The sequence below is a fragment of the Stegodyphus dumicola genome, chromosome 11 (assembly GCF_044657685.1).
Source record: "Stegodyphus dumicola isolate Sdum_Otavi_A_Nest chromosome 11, ASM4465768v1".
Classification (NCBI taxonomy): domain Eukaryota; kingdom Metazoa; phylum Arthropoda; class Arachnida; order Araneae; family Eresidae; genus Stegodyphus; species Stegodyphus dumicola.
In genome coordinates this window covers 54,740,932-54,760,080 of record NC_140778.1, presented here as the reverse complement: position 1 = coordinate 54,760,080, position 19,149 = coordinate 54,740,932, and the positions used below count along the sequence as shown (strand labels likewise).

Here is a 19,149-nt window from a genome sequence, read left to right as displayed (position 1 = left end):
TACTGTCCCCAACACACTGCTTTGGCCTCTGCTTCAGCTAAACGGGAGGCACCTTAGTCGTCCTCACGGGTGTCAATCGGCTGGTCACTAGTCCTTGTGTCAGTGGCTTGGGGTCAAGCTCTCGGGAGTACCTGCTTTCGGGAAAGCCGACTGTGGGGCTTCAGTTTGCGTATAGGTCCGGCTAGCCCTAACACAGGAATCTGTGTTCCCTTGTTGGGCTCCGTGGTGGGCGGGGCCGTCGGACCCGAATCTTTATTCTTTCACTATGGCTTCTCATATTTACTTAATAAAAGATTTCGAGGTAACTCCAGTCACTCAAGTCAATCCTGTCACTCAAGTCACTCAAATCACTCCTGTCACTCAACCTAGTTCTGAAACTTCTACTCCTAAACCAGTCACTCAACCTAGTTCTGAAACATCTACTGTTAAACCAGTCATTCAACCTATTTCTGAAACGTCTACTGCTAAACCACTCACTCAACCACTCACTCAACCTCTCACTCAACCTACTTCTGAAAAGTCTACTGCAAAAAAATTACGTACAGATACAAATGAAAAAAATCATAACAATATTCCCCGTTTCCTAGTCATCTCTAGTCCTTCTGGCGAAATGCATAAGATGTCTCCTTTCGTAATAAACAAATACATCCAGTCCTGTATTGGTGAGCCGAGAAATATAAAGCGTCTCCGCTCCGGAGACCTGCTTATTGATACAACCTCAGCCACCCAGTCTGCTTCTTTACTTCAGATAACTAAACTTGGGCAAGCGAATGTGACTGTAACACCACATAAGTCACTCAACTATTGTCGGGGTGTAATCTCAGAATTCGACCTTCTGTATGTTTCTGAAGAAGAGATCGCTTCTGAGCTCTCCGAACAAAATGTCTGCGGTGTAAGGCGGATCAAGATGCGTAAAGAAGGTAAGTTGATAGACACGAAACACGTGATCCTTACCTTCAACACGCCTGATCTGCCTAAGAATATTAAGGCCGGATATCTAAATATTCCTGTAAGACCTTATATTCCAAACCCTATGCGATGTTTCCAATGCCAGCGTTTCGGCCATTCTAAGACGTCTTGTCGTGGCAGCCTTACATGCGCCCGATGCTCACAGATTGGCCACGATTCTGAAAATTGTACGGCTGCGCCTCTTTGTATAAATTGCAAGGGTGAGCACCCAGCATTTTCACGCCTCTGCCCAAAATGGAAATTGGAAAAAGAAGTGCAGACTGCAAAGTTTACGAGGAACATCTCATATGCCGAAGCCAGAAGATTAGTCCAGAGCACACAGCTTCGACCAAATACATCATACGCCAGTGCTGTAAAATCATCTCGTACAGTCGCCACCCAAACATCAATAGGCACACAGACCCTAGCAAATAAAACCCATCCGTCTACATCCAACAAGCAAAAAGAAAATGCAACCCATATAGTACAAAAGAAAGAAACAGTTATTCAAAGTAAGCCCAAAACTTCTACACATAAAATATCCAATAAAAATAGAAGTCACAGCAATAGCTCTTTTGATGAGATGATTTCTGAATCTGCGGATTCAGACTTTATGGAAGTAGAAGAGGGTCTAGAAGTTCCCAGGCATCTACTTCCACGAAAAACAAAAGAACAGCACAGAAAAAACAAAAACCATTCATAATGGCCACCCTCATGTCATGGAACTGTCGCGGTTTCCACCGAAATTTCCTTGACATCAAATCTATAATAAATGTGTATCATCCTGTGTGCTTAGCAATACAGGAAACAAATTTGAAACCTGAACACCATGCAAAACTTCGGAGGTTTTCTTTCGTCAGGAAGGATAACATTGCAGGTGAGCATTTGGCAGATGGAACAATTTGTAGTTATTTTTTATGTAATAGAAGTGATTCATGTAAAATAAAAACTGACAGAATACGTCACATGAAATGTGGAGGTTCAATTAAAATAGGAAAACATGTCCTGCTGAAATAAAAGTGTCATAGAAAGAGATTGGGAATAATATTGAAATTAAAGTTAATTACCAATCAGTGCATGTTGGTCATAAGCATGAAGTTGGGAAATTGCCTCACTCAACTGAAAAATGCAAATTACCAAATATAATGCAACAAGGTATTCCAAAAGAAAAGATTTTGATGCCCATTTAAAGTAATTATTCACCAATAAAAAGAATTGGTGTTACTCACTTAAAAGATTTACATAATTTTCTAGAGGTATTCATGTAAATATTGAAATTGTTTTTGACAGTAATGATGCAGTATCAGTGGATTTAAAATTCCAGAAAATGAAAGCTGAATCTGGTTGTCCAATTTTGTTGTATAAAAAAATTGGTGAGGAACTGCCAGGTTTTCCAGGTTTATCAAAGGATGATTTCCTTTTAGGGGTTATATATGGTACCTAGCTTAGGTTGCTGGAATTAAACAGCAGCTTTATTATGATAGACTCTACTCATGGTATGAATTTCAGTTAACTTCAGTACTTGTCAATGACGATAATCATGAAGGTTTTCCTGTTGCCATTTTGTATTCATCAAAAATAAAAACACAAACTTTTTTAGTACCATTTTTTTTCAGCTATTAAGGATAGAGTTCCGATTCTTAAACCTAAAAATTTCATGTCAGATGATGCTCCAGCATTTTATAATGCATGGTGCCAGGTTTTAGCTGAAGTTGATAAGTGTCTTTTGTATAGCTGGCATTTTTACAGAGCATGGAGTAAGAACTTATCTAAAGTAAAAAGTAATGACTTAAGGTTAAAAATTGCAAATTAGTTAGTGCAAATAATGCACGAAATTGACATACTTTCTTTCAAAAGAATTTCAGATGCCTTTGTCACCAGCTGTTTGTTTAATGAAGAAAAAAAAAAAAAAAACTTTTGGAGAATATTTTTATAAAAATTATATGTCTCAGCCTGAGAAATGTGCCTATTGCTATCGAACTGGATAAGGGGTTAATACAAATGTGAAAGTTGAAAGGTGGCACAGGCAGCTTAAGTATGAACATGGTAATACAAAAGTGATAAAGAGACTAGATTATTCTTTATCTTTGGTGTTAAATGCTATTGCAAGGAAACTGATGAATTGTGCTATATCTTTAGAATGTCTTAAATTCACAACTAGGGTCATAGAAATTCGTAAACTACACAAATAGAGTGTGAATATACCTGAATATCAGGTAACTGAAATCAAGCTTAAGAGACAGTGGTCAGTTTCGAAGGCATTTAGTTCAAGAGAAATAATTTTTGTTATGTTTGGTTTCATGAACTTTGTGCATGTAACATAAGTTGTGCTGACTGCAATATTTGTGTTCATGCATTCTCCTGTACTTATTGATTATGGTATCTGTTTCAGTATTTGTAAGCATATTCATCACATATGTCAAAACCAAGAAACTGAAGTTCAGAGATTTGGTATGTCAGAAAATGATATGCTTCATTCAAATAATTTAGTTGTTGATGTGACTGAGAGGGACTGTAGACATGCTGAAGGACATTCAGCTTTAGTTAATGAAATAACGAGTGAACAAAATGGTGAAAGTTGTTAAAATATTAGGAAAGAATGAAATTGTTTGAGAATTTCTTAAAGCATTAAAGGGTGATGTGTTATCATTATATGCTAAGTATATTACAATCAGTCATATAACTTTATTATTATATCTTCTACGAGTTGAAATATAAACCCTGTAAAGGAGATTTTTTAAAAGATATGTATGTTCTATATGAAATAATTTGTGTGTTTTATGTAATATGTATTACTTTTTCCTATGCTACAAATATGTAAATTTCTGTGTTTGATCTTATATGTGTTACTTTCTCCTAGGTTATGAGAATGTTATTATGGTATTATTTTTTGTTTATAATACAGTATAAAGTCTTTAGTCCGGACCTCAAAGCTACAAAGTTTCTGTGCATGTATAAATGCATAATGTCTTTACGCATGCACATAATACGTTTGCGCATGCACGTTTAATGTATAATGGATGGGATAAGCTAGGCTAAAATTATCTATTTCAGTTAATGTGGCAGATTGCGTTGTTCCTTAATCTTCTAATTGGATCTGGCTTATTATTTTTTGCAGACTGTTAGAGCAATTTTATAAAAAGTAAGCTTGAACTTTCGATTATGTCAAAAAGAGTTTCCAATTCTGGAGCTGCCAAAGGATCTACAAAGCAAAAGCATGTTTTGATGTCCATTAAACAAAAAGTGGAATTGCCACAAAAAAAAAAATGCATAAAGGCATGAAGAAAGTGACAGAGAGGTGATTTGTTTCTCTAACCATTCCGAAATCTGTTTATCAATTTCACGCTGCTCAGCGGTTGGGGGGGGGACATCACGGCGCGCAATGAACTGGAAGTTGATCTGTCAGCACTATCCTCATCTTCAGGGCAGATGTTTTTATTTTATTCTGCTTATAATTCCTTACTAAAATGTAGTGTTTCATCTCGATGTACTCCAATATGATTTAAATCAATTTCCTCGTCGTTATAAATATCACAAATACATATCAAATAGTTTTCTGGTTGCAATTTTCTAATTTCCACTGTGCATAATGTATGCTTTACGCATGTGCACGTTGAAAGAAATGTGTAATAAAGTAAACAAATAAATATTAAGCTTTTTTTTTATAAATTTTGATATCCTTTAGATCATAATTGCTCTTTATTTCATAAATTAGTTTCATATTTTTAATTGTATAATTTCTGCATGCCATCTTACCAGATTTAAATTGATGATCTATAATTCGGAAAAAACCCTAATCCTTAATCATGAAGTCCCAATAAGTCCGGGTTAAAGACTTTGTACTATATATAGGAATATAGCATATTTTCCAGTATAAAATTTCAGTTAACCTTTACTCAATAGTATGGGAAAGCAGATTAGTTTCATCCATGGTCTTTATAATACTTGTATGAAATGAGTGAATTTTAATCTGCAAACATTTTTGTTAATATTGAAATGTAGTTTTGTTTTTCTATGAGTACATTTTTAGGCACACATATGATCACATCAGACTACATGCATTAAAAAAAGATAAAAGATGTCCAGTATGCATAAAATTTTCGGTACTTTTCTGTTTGTCTGGCGCAAGCGATAAAGTCGCCCAAAATGGTACAACCGATGCCAAACCCAATATCCTCATTGATAACCTTTCATGCCACATTTTCAAAACAAGTCCTTGCTATTTCTTATCAGATTGATTGTTTCTTTCAATATTGGCATACAGTAGTTGCTTATAATTTTTTAAAATTATAATATTGAAATAGTTTTTGCATTTAAACTCATATTCCAGCAGTTCGAAATCAGTCACGGAACAGTTGTGGATTGGAATAACTACATGCGAGAAGTTTGTGTGGATTCTTTACTTAAACATCAACAACGCAAAATAGGAAGACCTGGTATGATAGTGGATGAAAGTATGTTCACGAAGCGCCAAAACAACGCGGGACGAATTTTACCACAACACTGGATCTTTGGTGAAGTTTGTCGTAAATCAGATTAATGTTTCCTTGTGAAGGTGCCAAACCGATCCTATTATATTAGAGGCAGTAAAGGAAAATATCGAAAAAGGAACTACGATATATTCCGATTCATGGAAGTAATATTGCACTGAAAAACTGGAAGAGGAAAGTTTTGAACATTTCAAAGTAAACCATAAATACAGTTTTGCAAATCTGGAAACTGGAACCCACACACAAAAAATAGACTATGGTGCCAAATGGCGGAATAAGAAACACAGAGAAACGGCCCGTCACCTTCTGGAAAGTTACCTCACCGAATCTATGTGGCAAAAGACCCCTTTGAAAAAATTTTAAACGATATTAAAATATGTATGCCTCCAAAATAAAAAAAACTCTTAGAAATAAGACTTGTTAACATTTTTTATGTGTATAATGTGTGTAAGATTTGTGCCGGCGAAACGGAAAAGTATCAAATTTTCCATTTATGATATTCCATATTGCTGTATTTGAAGTACTGGGTGATTGTGCTGTTCAGTGAACTTCATAAATATGTGTTTCAAATTTGACTATTCAGTGGAGAAGTGGAATCATACTTTAAAAAATTATGTTCATTTCAACAAAATTTCAGGACTAATTTTTACTATCATACTACATGTAATTTCTCAGTGTAAAGGATAATGGACGAAAAAAATTATTATGTGTATCTAATTTTGAAGAATTATAGTTTCATTTGTTTTAGTAATGCATGCATAAAAGATGGCATGTTTTACTTCATTTTATCTAATTTTCAAGGATAATCTTTTGCATTGCTATACTGCAAGTTATTTCTCAGTGTAAAGGGTAGTGAAAATAAATTAGTATGTGCATCTGTTTTTGATGTGTAATGCTTGGATAAAAGATGTTGTGTGTTCCTTCATTTTAACAGAATTTCAAAAATAATATTTTTCAGCTCTGTACTGTATGTCATTTCTCAATGTAAAGGGTAACAAGGGGGGAAAAACTGGTATGTGCATCTGCTTTTTAAAGCATTATAATTTTATTTATTTCTTTAGTGATACATATATAGAAGGTGTTTGGTCCAACTGAAGTTATAACAAAATTTTAATTGTTATATCAAATATAAATTTACTAGACCTCAAGTGTAGAAAAGTTTCAAGTAATTTTCAAGTGCAAAACGTGTATTTGCAGAATTAAGTCGCTTCTGATAAACAACTTCTTATTCATTTTTTTAAATAACATGTTGTTAATTCAGAAGTCAAACAACAAAAATCAGCGTTATACCTACAAAATTTTCACAGGACTAGTTTCGATGGTTTTACCGAACCATCATCTTCAGCTGCAAAACCGCAAATGAACAAGATAGGAAATAATGACAAGATAGGAACAAACACATTTTGTTTTCCAAAATAAATATTACAAGCAAACTGAGGGATTAGCCATGGGAAGTCCCCTCAGTCCCATCCTGGCTGATATCTACATGCATTATTATGAATCAAAATTGTTTGAAACTTTAAACTTCCCGGCATGGTTCCGCTACGTAGACGATACTTTTACCCTGTTTGAAGGTAATAAAGATGATTTAAATAAAGTTCTTTCAACAATGAATTCTATTGATCCTGCTATTCAGTTCACTTTTGAACTTGAGACTTGCAATTCTCTTCCGTTTCTCGACATTCTGGTCACACGTAACACATCCAACTTCAGTACTACAGTTTACCGTAAACCTTCATCGGTTTGCCTTCCACCACACTTTAAATCATGTCATCCGACTAAACAAAAGTTAGCTTCATTTTATTCCTATGTTTTCCGTTCTCTTCAAGTTTGCTCCTCCAAACTAGCCCTTGATGAAGAACTAAATTATTTAAAAGCAATAGCTATTGACAGGGGCTTTTCACCCAACATTATTAATCAAGCAGTTAAAAAATTCTCATCTCAACACACTAAAAGCCACACTCTTATTTTAGGAGATTATAAAAATTCTGTTGTCATTCCCTTCTTTCCATCAATTAGCTATAAAGTTGCACATATTTTGCAGAAATTTAACTTTCGGGTTGTTTTTTCTCCCATCAATAAAATTCCAACTTCTATACTCAAGGACCCCATTCCGGATATGAATTCCTGGGGTATTTACAGGATTCCTTGCCAGTGTGGTTTAATTTACATTGGCCAAACTAAGAGAGCCTTAAAATTTCACGTCAAAGAACATGAGGCATATGTTAGAAAAAAGGAAACACAGAGGTCTTCTGTTGCTCAACATTGTTGGTCCGAAAATCACACTTTCAATTTTTCTGCTGCCAAAATTATTCAAAAAACATCTTCCATTGGAGAACTGGATTTTCTAGAGGCATTTCACATTGATAAAAATCTTTCTGTTCTAGTTAACGATCCTAATTCCAATCCAAATTTGCCTTCGGCTTTTAGAGAAATTATGTTTTAGTTCTGGTTTCGCCAACAGATGGCGCCACTTGCTTATTCTTGTCCAGGCTTTTTTATCTTATCTAATCATTATTTCCTATCTTGTTCATTTGCGGTTTTGCAGCTGAAGATGATGGTTCGGTAAAACCATTGAAACTAGTCCTGTGAAAATTTTGTAGGTATAACGCTGATTTTTGTTGTTTGACTTCTGAATTAGTATTTATTCGGCGTGTTATTGTGTCTTAACATGTTGTTAAGTTACACATTGTACTACTGTGTAATTAATCTGTCTTTATGGCAAAAAAATAACTATAATTTTGCATCTGGTGACTAATATCATATGCTTCTAAGAATATTACTTTAATTTTTGCCATAATTTCTGTATTTAAGGAACATAGAACTGTTATTCTGATATACTTGAATAATAAAAGTGTTTATCTGAATCAATTAATGGATACAGATATTTGACAGTTATTTTTAGAAGATATTTTTTGTCATATCGCTTCTAATAAAAGTATGTTAAGATATTGATAAATAATTTTTTGCAGAATTCAAATTTAGGCTGTGTGGTTTACATCAATAAATATATAAAAAATATAGTGAATCATGAGACTAAATTATTTTTATTGTCACGATTTGCCTGGTCTGAAGAATGTACTTTCCGCCTGGTGGAAATTGTTAGCAAACTGTCTTGAACAGGCTTTTTGTTGATAATGGCTTCCAGGCTTGTCAGTACCTCCTTTTGAGTGGATGGTATGCAATTGTAGTACCCAATTTAAATGACACTGTAATTATAATAATATTATGGTATTAATAAGTGATTATAATTACAATTTATGTAATTGCATTGTAATTATATTACATTGTATCTGTGAACTCTAATTGTATTACTTTATGCAATTATGTTGCAAGTGCATAATCTAATTGCAATTACAAAATAATTATAATTGCAGTTGCATCTTAATTAGAGGCTGTTTTAATACTTTAAAATTTTTGCAAAATAAGTTCCCATTAGCCTTCTGAGTGGCACAGGATTTTAGATCCATCATGAAAATTAGTATTTAAACAGCATTTATTGAGTTTGTATAATTACTTATTTTAGGTTGTATTTTCATAAACTTAAATTCCTTAAGATGACATTTACATTATTAAAGGAAGTAAGAAAGCAAAATATCTTAACTTATAAGCTAATATATGCAAAGTAGCAAAATTTCTGATGACTATATAAAGCCAGTTATAACGCTTAGAGGGTTAAGGTTCATTTGAAGGAAACTATATGCATATATACAGTTTGTTGTTACATTGCTGTTCAATATATAGGGTTTTCTAATAGAATGTGTGTGTTGCGTAAAACCAAATGTAATTGACCATTTTCAGAATAAATGCCTAAAATAATAAATAATAACTTTTAAAGCTTTATTAATTACTGGATTTTATTGGAAGATAAAATTTGCTAATATTTAAAAGCTATAATATTTTTTGAATTATAATGAATACTGCGAGAATTCAGCAGACCTAATAGCTCTAGTAAAATTCAGGATTATGGCAATTTAAAGGAAAGCTAAATAGGAATTGAATACCAGTGTGAAAGAGAATGCTTTTATGGTGAAATATAGGATAGATGTAGACAAAGTGTTAATAGTATATAGGTGAAAATGCTGATGACTAATTGAAACACATCACAGGTTTGTGTAATGTTTTCCATATTATCTATCTCAATATAAGTATCAAAATACTTAAATTAGACATAGTTTAAAAATGTAAAAAAAGAATTGTCTGAAAATTTATAGCACGATACCTTGATGAAAACTCTACTATTAAAAGATTTTAAAATTAGGATATCGAAATAAATTTAAAAATTAAAAAAAAAAAGCATAATGTTATTCCTTTTTTTTAATGAAGTAGCATCAACTGTGTCCAGATCCTAAAATTAAACTTGCATTGCTTTTTACTTATTTTAACACATAAATGAACTAAAAATGAATGAAATGTCTACAGTTATAAGTAATGTAAAAGAAAAAGAGACGAGACTCGTCAGAGTAAGAACATTCGTGTTGAATTAAAATGGAAATGTTTAAAAATAATACAGCAGCTCGGTTTAATTATTCCAGATCACAACAAAATGCCTCACAGAAGCATACAAAACATTATAAGTAAAGTTGTAAAGGCATACAGTATCATTTTTTTTTTTTTTTTTTTTTCTATTTGGACATTTTTAAAGATTTGAATGATGAATTTACATCAGTCAAATACTTTATTACTACTTACTTACTTACCTCTGTCTATCTATATCTATATCTATATGTTGTACTGCCAAGCAGTGCGTGCCAGATGTGAAGGTCACGGCCACTAACTATCTCACCAAAAGAAAAAGCGGTACTATTCGGTTTTGAGGGCCGTAAAAAATCGCTAAACTATTGTTGATGCCAGTGCTGCCAAAAATAATTGCGGCAACCCTAAGGCAAGAAAGGAAGTATAATAGTAAATAACTATCTAAGATTGATGTTTTAATTTAGATGAAAGGTTAATTTCATATAATACTTTTTTATTATTATAATTTATACAAAAAAGGCTAAACATAACTGAATGGATTCCTGCATCGCTATTTCGCTACAGAGTTATCACTAAAGCATAATTTCATCTCGTTGGTTGTTCAAACATCATTTTCTATAATTAATGATGCCTTTTCTTTGAAAAAATTCTATTGCAGACTTTTTGTCATGGGCAATTCCCAAATTGTTAAATCCATAGGATATCAAAAAGGATTTAAAAATAAAACTAGTATTTCAATGGCGTCTTAAGCAATATAGAACTATCTAAACTTACGCATTTTGAAATCAGCGCGTAAGCTACATTTGGCGGGTTTGCTAGATTTAGTGCTTTTGCGCATACATTTTCGCTGCAGTTTTTTTACGGTCCTCAAAATGGAATAGTACTGAAAAAACTTTTATTGAAGAAAGTCCATAATGATCCCATCAGAGAAATCAGAAACAGGCTTTACATCTAAAATCATTCTGCACACTTTTATGAAATATTTCAATTTTTATTTTCACATTTATTTTTTATTTTGTTCAATCAAATGTCTCACAAATCATTCCAACACGTCAATACACTGTTTCTTGTAAGCAGGAAATACAGCAGTGGCTGGGTGCATATATTTGCTGAATAATGGAAGTTCAAACAAAGTTCGATCCCATTTTAACAGGTTGGCTGCATGGTTGGTTTTCCACATATGTAACATGAATACAAGCATGTTACCCATAGAAAGTTCTCCACTAGGGCTCTGGCATAGTAAGGAGGGCAAGGGGAGTCTATCATGACTGTGCACCACTGACAGGAGGGTGCCAAATGATCCCAAAGACTAGCAAGATTTTCCAGAAAATTTCAGTTTTTATTTTTATCATTTTCTGGAAAATATATTATAAATTAATTTAATATTGTATTAGAATTAATTATTTCTTTCTTTAATTTTTGTCCGCTAAAATATGTTATAAATAATGTTTGTAGTAAACCGATCAAATATCTCCGTATACAAAATGCTCTTCATTCTTTCTGAACACTTTATTTTCCTAACATAGCGATATATTTTTATTTTTTAAACGAAATGCACATATGGCTCGCACTTGTTATTTTAAAACAAAACAAACAATACACTATATTCTTCTATTATATTAGAAACCCTTCGACCTTGAACTATTATTAATTCGGCGGCCAACCTATAACTATAGATATTTTTATTATGCATTATTTTAATATCAACTAGACGATTCAGTTATTCGGCAAATTGTTAACAGTGGTCTATAAGAGAATTGAAGATTTAAACAATATTCAAATTTTATTACTACATTGTTTGCAATTTGCAATAAAATAAGTTATCCTTTTTATATTGAGGTTCCAGCTGATGTTTCCTTTCTGGCCAACCTCTCAGAATATATTTCTTTAAGCACTGTAATTTAGCATCACATCCACTTTCTTTCTTCAGGTCATAAATTTTGTCATCAGTTGCTGGAGTCAACATACAAATTTCTGTATCTTCATCATTATCTTCTTCTGTTGTATTCAGATATGCTCTACTTAAAGTGTTTGCTACTACTAAATCTTTTCCCTTTTTGTATCGTACATCTAGATCATATTTTTGTAAATTTAATAGCATTCTTTGCAATCACTGTGGTGCTTTAAAAAGGTATTTCTTAGTTATGCTTTCTAATAAGAATATTGTGTATAATAACTGGTAATTATAAGAACTCAAATGCATGAAACTGCTAAATTATTTGTATAAAATATATAATTTATTAATTATTTTGTAACATATTTCAAATTACAAAAATTCATTCTTATACATTCAAATTTATTATTTTTTTATGTAATAATTGTTTTTTAATTTAGGTTTTTTAATTGGGTTTTTAGCAAGTATTACAGATACAATGCTACACGAGGGTGATCTGATTGGAGAGGAAAATTTTCTATTACGAGTTTCTAGTTCATTGTTCCATATATGTTATGAAATACTTCATACATTTAAAAGAAAGTGTTTCTTCAGAGTCTTGTACGATTATTTCCATATACCTCAGATTTAATTGACAACATGTTCTAAAGTTATATTATTTTTTTTAGTATGAATTTAGTGTTTCTTTGAAATTTTTGTTAATGTATTATTAAGATAAACTTATTTTGCACTCTCTAAACTTTAACTATTTTCCTATTTGACACTATTGAAAGTTTTTATTCATATGTTATTTATTTTACTCTGCTAACCAAACTGAAACAGCTAAAAGCATAAGTTATTTTGAATACGTTTTACAAATATACGTGAAATTTTTATTTAATTTGATATGGTATAAGTGCAAATATGTTTACATACTATATCACAGTATCATCTTTTTTAACACACATATAATTCATTAATTTTTTTAACATTTTCTAAATTTCTGTATAATGTAAAATTAAGAAAAAGTTTTAAGGCAGAATTTGTTTCCTTATTGTTCTAATGTTTTCAAAAAGAAACATCATTTTCAAGAAACTTCAAGAAGAAAACTATTAGTATTTACAACGTAATTTTAGTACAGCTAAAACTGATGCAAGATCTATATACTTGGGTCATTTTACTTTACTAATTTTCTAGAAGCGACCATATTTTTTAACCTCAAAATGTGCTGAAACGTTTTGTTTAAAGTTAATGTAATGAATTGTGGTTTAACTGTAAAAAATTGGTAAAAATAAAATATAGTTGGTTCAAAATTACTCAACTTCTTATATTATCAAATATCTATTGAATCTAAAAAGCTGATGAAATATCAAATGTAACAAATCTGTTTTTAAAAGGCAGATGGTTGTACAGCATGTAGGAATTGATGATGATTTTTAATAATCCTAAAGTAATATTCATGTATAAGGTATAAATAAGGTATAATAAAGTCAACATTCATGTATATTTTCGTGTATGTAATTTTCATGAATGATTACATAACATTGCACTTTAATATTATAAACTATGCTTGGATTGTTTTCATGCATGCTATATATTATTGCAAATTAGTTCTTTATAAAATATTTCTGCAGTGCTATTATATATTTCTGCAGTGAAAAGTATGTATGCCATCATGCAAGTTACAGGAAAACATGTACATGTACTGCACATATAGTAGGAAGTCAATAATTATTTGCTTATATCCGTCAAACTGACTAATCCTAAAGTACACAGACTATAGTAGCCAAAGATAATTTGTAGAAAAAGTGTACCAGAGATGCATATATGAATTACAGTTAGTAGATAATCATTCTTCACTAAATAATAAAATTTAAATACAATAAAGATAAAACCTCTTATTCCTTTTTTTTATTAATTCTCTTATTATTATGATGATATGATTTTACAACCATTGACACTCTCCCATTATTAAATAATTTATTCAGCACAGAACAACATATGTTTTGATTGGTATAGAAATAATAAAATATTTTGTGTGTATGACCAAGTTATGATCTAAGCCTGAATCATCCTTTTAAAAATTTTTATAAAATGGTTTTAATTTCAGGCATTGGCACAGTGAATGACAGCTGAAAAATTTTGACCCTTGTTCCTGGAAATGGAATGTTAGATGTAAGTAATGATGTCTGAGTTGCTGTTAGATCATTTCTGTGCATAACGTTGAGTAAAGATGTTAGAAGAAACTGCTATGCATTTCTCTTCGTTTATGGATTACTTCTTGCTTTTCTGAGGTGTGTTTTTTGTGCTGCCTCTAGTGTTTTGTGCTCGGATTGATATGGAATCTTCGAATAGTGTGGTAAATATTTCTCCCTCGGAAGAAAATTTTCCCCCGCTTCGTGTTACCCCGGCTGAAAATGGTGAAGGCGCTAAGCCTACCTCGTGGTCTGATGTTATGGAAAAACAAGATAAAATGGATACGGAAACGGCTGCTCAAGCCGCGGAAAATTTGTTCTCTGAAAACGAATCTCTGGAATTTCTCCAAAACGTGAATAGATTAAATCCCACGGATATTAAGCACAAAACACAGAACACTAGAGGCACTCCGAGCACAAAACACTAGAGGCAGCACAAAAAACGCACCTCAGAAAAGCAAGAAGTAATCCATAAACGAAGAGAAATCGTTAAAAAGTGTGTGTCGATAAACGTGCAACTCGCGAAGAAGCTCGATCAGGCCCATGCGGATGCCGTTATCAAATTTTATGGTGTGTGTCTCGAAAAATTACAAGCAGCAATACAACGGGATTGTGCGCTTTTGGATACCCCTGTGTTTTTATCTGAAAAGATCATACATGAAATCAAAAATAATGTGAAAATGTACCAGAAGTTCTCCGTTGACTTGCAAGGTAAGTGTGCATGGCTTTGTTACAACTTATATGATTATGCTAAACTTGTACTTTATGTAAATAGTGATGATAATGGTAATTCCAATGTTAGTAAAATTGTAAAAAATAAGAGGAAAAACTCTGCCAAATATGCAAAAATAAATGATGATGATGATGATGGGTTTCAAAAACCATCTAAGACGGCTAAAGGCGTTAGGCTGACCCAGCCTCAGGCAATACTACCATTGCAAAACAAATTTGCAAATTTTCGGTTCAAAACCCTAATGTTGAGACATGTAACGATTTAAGAGACGAACATATAAATGCATGCATTGAAAATGTTGTAAATAATACTGTAAATTCTGATAATGTTAATTCTGAAAATCATGCTGGTGTTGTAAATCCTCAAACAGGAAACTCGCACCCGCAGATAGACTTGCAAACTCCCCCTATTATGGTTAGGCCCAAAGTGGGCACGAAATATTATGATTTCCTCAAGGAGGTTGCTATTAAACTACCAGAATGCAAGTTCTTTGGCTGGGTCACCGGGGAGTTCTTGAAAGTGGAACCATCCACTCCAGACGATCATCGTATGTTAAGTGAGTTCTTTTTAATGAACAAAATTGAGCACTAGGTGGTTAATCCTAAAAATAAAAAACCAGTAAAGGTCCTCATTAGAGGCCTTCCAATTGACGCAGATGTCAGCACCATTACAGAGGCATTGCGGGAACTAAACTTTAACATCAATAAAGTTATTCAACTTACTAAATATAGAACCAAGGCTTTAATGCCGCTCTTCCAAGTACAAATATTCCCGGATAAGAATCTAGAAGAAATCTATAACATCAAACATCTTATGTATTTCAATATAACTGTTGAAAAGTATATTGCCAAAAATCAGGTTCCACAATGTCACAATTGCCAGAAATAGCACCATTCATCCGAGAACTGCCATGTCGCACCTAGGTGTGTTAAATGTGCAGGCTTTCACAAAACTGGCAATTGTGACAAACCTGGAAAAATTGAAAATCCCGTTCGTGTTAACTGTCTTGGGCCACACGTGGCTTCTTATAGAGGGTGCCCTAGGTTCCCTACCTACAAAAAAGTTAATAAATCTGTCAATGTCAAGCCAGGAGTTAGCTACGCCCAGGCAATTAAAAATTCTACCAACCCTAGCAATGCCTCCGCTACAAGTGTCTCTGCGGATGCGGGTCAGGCAAAAATGCAAACTTCTCAGAAAACTGGTATGCCTAGTAATGCAAATAAGAATAATTGTAATTATGAAAATGCTAATACTCCTAAATTTATACCTGATAATGCAAACCCTGTTAAAAAATAGTAATGATACCAATGATATTTTTGAATTAATGAATATTATGAAAGAAATTGAAACTATTTTTGGATGTAATATTAGTAAAATTATCAATGTTTATAAAAGTAAAATGCCCGAACTTAGAAAGTGTGATAACATTCTGGATAAGATTCAGGTGTTACACCTAATACTTGAAGAAATTCACGGGCTAGTAAATAATGAGTAATAATGGTAAATGAACTTGGAATTGTAACATGGAACGCAAATGGATTATTTCACAAACTTGATGAACTACGCATTTTTGTAAATGAGCATTGTCCTGACATCTTACTCCTACAGGAACACAAGCTTAGTCCACACACTACTGTCCAGATTGCAAACTACTATGTTTACAGGCTAGACCGTGAGAGGACTAACAGACATCCAGGAGGAGGACTTATCATCCTCATAAAGCGCTCCGTCACCCATCACCACACAACACTGCCACAGCTTTTAGGCCTCGAGGCCATAGCTATTACAGTCACCACACTCACTTCACACCCACTCACTGTTATCTCTGCCTATATACCAGGCAACGAAAGATCACAAGCGAATATTGCGCAGGACTTTGAAGTGCTATTCCAACTTAACAGAAAAACTATAATAGGCGGAGACTTCAATGCACACCACCGCGCATGGAACTGCAATTGCTCAAACTACCTAGGCACTGTAATTCACCGTTTTGCCACTGAGGCAGGTGTTACCATTGCAGCTCCAGATACCCCAACACGATACAATGGCAGATCAGCCAACGTTCTGGATTTTTTCCTTCTTAAAGGCTGCCACCACAGATCTATCCAAACCCTCACCGAGTTATCCTCTGACCATAATCCGGTCATGATACAGGTGGGGACCTCTGTAGCACACCACACAAAAAGGCCTTCATTACTAACTGGGCAGGATATGCCAAAGCCTTAAACAACACCACACTACACATTCCAACAGCCAGCACGGGTGATGAGTTAGACGCACTGGTCCAAAAATTCACCACGAATTTAACAACTGCCCTGGATGCCAACAGCACGACTATCCCTCACAGGCAAAAAGCCACTGATCCTGAACTCAAGAAACTCATACAGGAGAGAAACGCTGCTCGCAAGGAATGGCAAAGGTACAGGTTTCCTGCGGACAAAACTGTACTCAACCGACTCAACCACCAAGTCAGGGCTCGCACACACCAACACACACAACGCGACTGGGCCAACTTCCCTTTCAGCAGATCATAGTTCTGTCTGGAAGGCGACAGCTAAGCTTAAGAGATGCCACACCAATATTCCGCCCTTAAACGGCCAACAGAATATTGCCCTCACTGAAATTGAGAAAGCTGAGTCACTAGCTGATCACTATGCTTCTCAATTTTGCACAAACAACATTTCTCACCCTCAAACAGAACACATTGTAAACACCACACTAACAGAATTCCTCTCAAAACCACACACGAACAACATTACTCCTGTCAAACCCTTAGAGGTCTACGGCTACATCGAAAATCTCCTGGTCAAGAAAAGCCCAGGCATTGACAAAATCTCCAACAAAATGATCAAGTGCATGGGGATTCTCATGCTGCTTAAACTGGTCTCTATTATAAACGACATGCTTAGCCTGGGCCATTTTCCAACGCCCTGGAAGACAGCCATCGTCATTCCCATACTCAAGCCTGGCAAGCCTCCTGCAGAACCAGCCTCCTACTGGCCCATTAGTCTTCTGTCCTCGCTCAGCAAGGTGGCGGAGCACATTATCCTGAAGAGACTCCTTGGATACATGGACCAGAACAACATCATCATTCCGCAACAACACGGTTTCAGGAAGAAACACTCTTCCGTCCACCAGCTGTACCGAGTGACGGAGTACATCTCGCAAGGATTGCAGGAACGACAGACTACAGGTGCCATCTTCCTCGATGTAGCTAAAGCCTTTGATCGTGTTTGGCTGGAGGGCCTCATGTACAAAATTACCTCTCTGGGTTTCCCAGACTACATCACAGCCATCACCTACTCCTATCTTAAGGATAAACATTTCATCGTTCGTGTAAACAACACATACTCAACCTCACGGGCTACCAGAGCTGGTGTCCCGCAAGGGAGCCTTCTTGGGCCCATCTACTATAATATCTACACGAACGATATCCCACAATCACCACACACCATCCTGGCTATGTACGCCGACGACACGGCAATTCTCTCAAAAAATACATCTCCTGGTCCGGTTATACAAGCACTCCAAGCTCACATCCACACACTCGAGTCCTGGCTCACAGCCTGGAAGTTCAAGATTAATGTGGACAAGTCGGAGGCGATCTGGTTCACAAAAAGAGTCACCATAGACTCGGAAGACTCCATCCTGATGTATAACACCCCTCTTCAGTGGACTAGGCAAGCCCGATACCTAGGCATTACTTTAGATAGGCGACTCACTTGGACCCCACACATTACACAGCTTATTGCCAAGTTCCGTGCTCGTAAACGAACACTTACCCCCTTAATTAGCCGGAACTCCGTTCTCTCTACTGATAATAAGTTGCTCATTTAAAAAATCATTTAAAAAAAAAATTATCCAAAAGACTTCCTCCATAGGTGAATTGGATTTTGTTGAGGCTTTTCACATTCACAAAGATTTAGCAGGTTTAGTTAATGATTTGAAGTCCAATCCAGTCCTTCCTAATGCCTTTAAAATTCTACTATCTTGATTCAGTTATTTTTGCCGATAGATGGCGTTACCTCCTCGCGTTTGGTACTACCAGAGGGTATAAAAATCCGTTCAGTGGTTGCTTTCCATTATTTGAAGTTCAGATTTTGAGCGTAAGGTGCATTTGTCCCTCGCTCCCTATTTTAACTTCGCTAATTTTTCATGCTCGATCAGATAGCCTGGCTCAGTAAAAGTAGGCGGCCAGTGCAACTCTGAATAAAAATCTAGTTATAACCACGTGCAGTGCTGATAAGGACCACGTGTTTCTGTGACTCCTTTATTTTCTTTCTAGGTATTTCTTTCTCCTGATGAGGAGGGACCTTTAGCTGCCCTCGAAATCGATTGAGTGTTTCATTATACCTACGCTAAATACAAGGTTGTTTTTACGATTTTGATTATTTTGCGCTTCTTGCAGTGCCACAATATGACTTCACAAATGAT

At 34.5% G+C, this 19,149-nt stretch overlaps 1 long non-coding RNA gene across 1 annotated transcript in view; it reads left to right on the top strand.

Moving 5' to 3' along the window:
• The first annotated feature begins 1,592 nt into the window (after positions 1–1,592).
• Positions 1,593–19,149, top strand: part of LOC146994002 (uncharacterized) — a 30,802-nt gene continuing 13,245 nt past the window's right edge. Inside the window, exons 1-2 of the long non-coding RNA XR_015043958.1 lie at positions 1,593–1,825; positions 13,898–13,962. This is a non-coding gene — a long non-coding RNA (uncharacterized LOC146994002). The remainder of the gene's footprint in view (positions 1,826–13,897; positions 13,963–19,149) is intronic.